The sequence below is a fragment of the Acomys russatus genome, chromosome 11, assembly GCF_903995435.1.
Source record: "Acomys russatus chromosome 11, mAcoRus1.1, whole genome shotgun sequence".
Lineage (NCBI taxonomy): Eukaryota > Metazoa > Chordata > Mammalia > Rodentia > Muridae > Acomys > Acomys russatus.
Genome location: NC_067147.1, coordinates 6,726,614 through 6,732,613, shown reverse-complemented (window position 1 = coordinate 6,732,613; position 6,000 = coordinate 6,726,614).

Below are 6,000 nucleotides of genomic sequence, written 5' to 3'. Positions count from 1 at the left end.
TTTCCTTAAAACTAAATGTACTACACACACACATGCACTCATACGCACACACACACATGCGCGTGCACATACACACACCAACTGGGAGAGATGAACTGTGGTTAATGCTTTAAAGGCTCTAAAGGAAAAGTCGGCACCATACAAGATCAGATACATAATTTCAGTGAAAAGTAGAAACCATTAGAAATCATCCAGTGGAACTGCAAAACACATTGATAGGGATGAAAACTGCTTTTAACAATTGATTGAATTTAACAATTTAATAACTGATAGAGCAGACTGGAGAATTGGCAAACTTGAATATTAGAATATAAATTATCCAAATAAGCCAGGTGTGGTGGCATGCGCTTTTAATTCCAGCAGAGACAGGTGGATTTCTGCAATTTCAAGCAAGTTGTAGGCCAGCCAGAGCTATGTAGTAAGGTTCTGTTAAAAAAAAAAAAAAAAAAAAAAAAAAAAAAGCAATGGAAAAAAGTTAAAAATGAACAATATTCGCCCTTCAAGAGTTGTGTGGCAGTCCAGAAATATCAGACAGTCTAACATGAACACAACTGGGAAAGAAACAGGAAAATGGAGCAGTGTAGTGAGAGTTTTGTTTCTTTAAAAACTCAGTTATGGTGAGTTCGAGGCTGCCTGGTCTACAAAGAGAGTCCAGCACAGCCAAGGCTACACAGAGAAACCCTGTCTTGAAAAAAAAAAACTCAGTTATGTTATGTAAACATATGTTTGTTTTATTTCCAAGTGTGGGATATGGGGCTGCTTCAGATTGTCCACGGCAGCAGACTATTTGGCTCGTGTGGGCTCTGAGAGGGGCATGGTCTTTGCCGGCAACAAATGGCTTAATTCTGGGGACTCTGAGAGGGAATAAATGCCAGAGCCCAGAGAGTGATGGAGCACTCAAGAGAGGAGTGGGAGGTGGGCGGGAGTGGGGGGGGAGTGGGGAGGGTGGCTTAAAGGAAGAAGGTGGCTGCTGCTCCTGGCTGCTGTTGCTGCAGTTTGAAGAGAGGAAGTTGGAGAGCCCCTAAAACAAAGATTGGACATGCCCCAGAGAGAGAACTCAACAAGAAGTAACCTCAGACACCTACCCCCCGCCTCCCCACCAACCGTCTTTCTTTTCTACCTGGTGTTGGGGTGCTGGAAGGGATTGGGGAGGTAGAAGTATAAGAATCCCATTAAAATAGATTTTTAAAAAGGTAGAAACAGGGAAGATGGCATGTTTTAAAAAAAAATAATGGCTTGAATTTTCCAAAATTAGTGACAGACACTGAGCCGCATTTCAAGGAATAGCAGTGAACAACAAGGTAGCTGTTAAACCAAAGGAAGCACACCTAGACATGTCCTGCCACAACTAAGGAAAGACACCAAAGGAAGCACACCTAGACATGTCCTGCCACAACTAAGGAAAGACACCAAAGGAAGCACACCTAGACATGTCCTGCCACAACTAAGGAAAGACACCAAAGGAAGCACACCTAGACATGTCCTGCCACAACTAAGGAAAGACACCAGAGGAAGCACACCTAGACATGTCCTGCCACAACTAAGGAAAGACACCAGAGGAAGCACACCTAGACATGTCCTGCCACAACTAAGGAAAGACACCAGAGGAAACACACCTAGACATGTCCTGCCACAACTAAGGAAAGACACCAAAGGAAGCACACCTAGACATGTCCTGCCACAACTAAGGAAAGACACCAAAGGAAACACACCTAGACATGTCCTGCCACAACTAAGGAAAGACACCAAAGGAAACACACCTAGACATGTCCTGCCACAACTAAGGAAATGACAGGGAAAAATACTGAATGGAGTCAGAGAAACAGACATCCCTCAGAGGCATACAACTTCTGTCATGACAACTCCAAGGTAACAGACAAACTACTAACTTTATACACCCATCCACACATCCACCAATCTACCCACCCACCCTTCCATCCATCCATGCATCCACCCATCCATGCATCCACCCATTCATGCATCCACCCCATCCATGCATCCACCCATCCATGCATCCACCCATTCATGCATCCACCCATCCATGTATCCACCCATCCATGCATCCACCCATTCATGCATCCACCCATCCATGCATCCACCCATCCATGCATCCACCCATCCATACATCCACCCATCCATGCATGCACCCATCCATACATCCACCCATCCATGCATGCACCCATCCATGCATGCACCCATCCATGCATGCACCCATCCATGCATACACCCACCCACCCTTCCATCCATCCATGCATCCACCCATTCATGCATCCACCCATCCATGCATCCACCCATCCATGCATCCACCCATCCATGCATACACCCATCCATGCATACACCCATCCATGCATGCACCCATCCATGCATACACCCATCCATGCATACACCCATCCATGCATCCACCCATCCATGCACCCACCCATCCATGCATACACCCATCCATGCATCCACCCATCCATGCATCCACCCAACCATGCATCCACCCATCCATGCATCCACCCATCCATGCATCCACCCATCCATGCATCCACCCATCCATGCATCCACCCATCCATGCATCCACCCATCCATGCATCCACCCATCCATGCATCCACCCATCCATGCATCCACCCATCCATGCATGCACCCATCCATGCATACACCCATCCATGCATCCACCCATCCATGCATACACCCATCCACGCATACACCCATCCACGCATACACCCATCCACGCATACACCCATCCACGCATACACCCACCCACGCATACACCCACCCACGCATACACCCACCCAGGCATACACCCACCCGCGCATACACCCATCCGTGCATACACCCATCCGCGCATACACCCATCCGCGCATACACCCATCCGCGCATACACCCATCCATGCATACACCCATCCATGCATACACCCATACACCCATCCATGCATCCACCCATCCATGCATACACCCATACACCCATCCATGCATACACCCATCCATGCATACACCCATACACCCATCCATGCATACACCCATACACCCATCCATGCATACACCCATCCATGCATACACCCATCCACCCATCCATGCATACACCCATCCATGCATGCACCTATTTATCCACATATCCACCAATCCACTCACATATCCATGCATGCACGCATCCGTCCTCCCATTCACCTATCCATCCAATTCAATCTATCCATCTCCCCACCCATCTATTCAATTGTTCTATTATTTATTTGGCACAAGGTCTCATTGTGTAGCCCAGGCTTGTTTTTAATATGCAGCAATCCTATTGCCTCAGCCTCCTGAGTGCCAGAATTACAGATACAAATGACCAGGGCCAGGCAATAACATCTTTAAAGTGCTGGGAAGAGGGGTGGGCTGGCAATACAACATTCTATAGTTACTTAGAATATTCTAAGGAAGTCAAAAAGAAAAGGAACATAGATGTTCTCAGACAGAAATCAGGATACCAACCACCTCCAACTGTCTCATAAATGCTATCACAGTGTTAAAGGAAAATATTCAGGCTTAAGGGCTATGATTAAAGAGCAGAAGAAATGAAATCAACCCAGGCATGGAGTTTTTAAAAGTACTCTAAAAGATGCATTTTGAAGAGCACCTGCAGTAGCAGTGGAAAGTGTGTTCATAGCACACAGAACCGGGAAATGGAAGATTACCACGGCACCAGAGGAGCAAGGGAGGGGTTGGGAGTGTGCCCTATAAAATCTTTGCAGTATGTGCGAGACTGTATAACATTATTTGAAGCAACACTTAGGGCCTCTTAAGCTGATACATTGTAGGCTGCAGGCAGTACTCTGGGTACCTCCCAGCCCACTGCCCCTTGCAGTGCACTCAGTTATACCCGTTAACAGATGGATGGATAACGAAAACGTAGAACACACACACACAATAGGCTTTCATTCAGGCTGAAATCATGACATTTGCACAGAAATGGAAGGCGCTGGAAATTATTATGCTGTGTGAGGTATCTAAGACAAATAGCACATTATCTCTCATGAGTAGATCTTTAATTTTAATTTTTATATATGTGCCTATGTGTGTGGGGTTTATAGGTCATAAAAGGGTACTCCAAAAAGAGAAAAAGAGACATGAAAAGGATGTTTGGAAGTTGGGGGGAAATGAGAGTAACAGAATTCCTGAAAGGGAAAGGGGACTTGGTAGGGGAAGGATTCTTGCAGGAGGCAGGCACAGTGTTGAGAGGGGAGTTGGGGAAGAGATCAACACAACGGATTTATGAGGATCCCACAATGAACCAATTACTGTGTGTGACTCTAAAAAAAAAAAAAAAAAAAAAAAAAAAAAAAAAAAAAAAAATACACACGTACTGTAAACCTTACAGGAGTTATTAAGTATTAGAAGAGATATAAACAATAAATCAATAGAAGAGGTACATTTGAGTAATAAAATTGGGCGCCTGGCATATGCTTACATATGCTATAGGAGGCAGGGTTCCTTGAGCCCTCATGAGTTCAAGAACAACCACCATAACACAGTGAGACTTTGTATACCCACTGGGAACCAGAGAAGGCAGTAAAAGGCAAAAGGAACAACACAAACAGATCGAACAAACAGAAAAATAGATGGCAGACTGTTTAGACTTTAATCCAACCCCATCGACATCCATTTCAAATGTGACCGGCATAAACATATCAATTAAATGAGTGACATTAAATCATAGCACACTTCCACTATATATATTCTATTATATATTCCATTATATATGCGTATACATTATATGTTTGTATATATAATCTATGATAAATCCATTGGAAATATAAAGATATATGCAGATTAAAAGTAAGAGGTTAGGGCTGGCATGTGAATCAGTGGCCTAGCATGCAAGGAGCCTTGGGTATAAAAACCTCACTCAGAAAAAAAAAAGGGTGGGGAAATGACCAAAGATAAATATATTGAGTGGTGTTGCTAAAATTCCTTCTCAGGAGCACACATAAATAAGGTCTCTGTCTCTTCATAAGGCCCCATCAACAAATGGAGGTACGATTCCACCAAGGTTCACTCTGGGGGACCAATGAGTTTGTTGATGTTTGATTTTACCAATAAAGATTTGGGAGCCAGATGCTGGGCAAAAGTCTGCTAGCTCAGAGAGACAGAGAAAACGTTCACCCCCTTAGCCACTGTCCCGAAAGAAAAAAGGCCTCCTTCCCCACACTGTCTCAAAAACCCTCTAACTGAATGTTCCTCCCTTCTACTTCCTGTGTGTCTATCTGTCCTCCTGACTCCCTCTTACTCTCGATGTTTTTTTCCTGTGTTCACTCCCTGTCAACTGGTTACTTGCTCTGTCTCTTGACCTATGGTTGATTTTTTTACTTAATTCAAGCAGAAAGCTCTTAGGTTAAAGGTATGATCTAGGGCTGAGCCACACAACAACTAGAAACAAGTTTTTCCAGGAAACAACACAATCTTGGGGTTCACAGTGTGATCAAATATCCTGCAACAGCTGGGCTTACTTGCAGGGCGTAAGTCAGGAGTGTGTGTGTGTTCCTGTCAAAAAGACAGCACTGCAAAGTCTTTACCTAGCAGGGGCGTCGGCTTTTCAATTGCCACATACATAAAGTTCCAGCCAACCTTATACCCTTCTGCCTCTCCTACTCAGAGCCAGAGGTCTCCTTCACTAAGGCAGGACTGCAGTTAGCTGGCTGGGAGGAGCAACTCAGGTGAGGTGTCAGGACCACCCCGCTCCCCCACCTCCCATCCCCCCACCCCCTGCTGCCTGTCTGTGAGAGAGATACACAGAGGCCCAGCCATGCTGACCCTTTCCCAGCAGGCCCACCAGAACGCCTAACATGGTGGTAGTTTGGCTCCGAGGGCAGCACTTAAAGTTTGGACATCTTTTTAGATTTTTTAAATGTAAATATGATATCTGGGGAGGGGGGTGGGACTCAAATCTAGCCATGAAATCCACGGACTTTCCTGTACCCCTTGTTCTCATAGCCTAATGGCAAGTTTACAAGCTTCTAAAAGTAATTTTGAGCATAGTC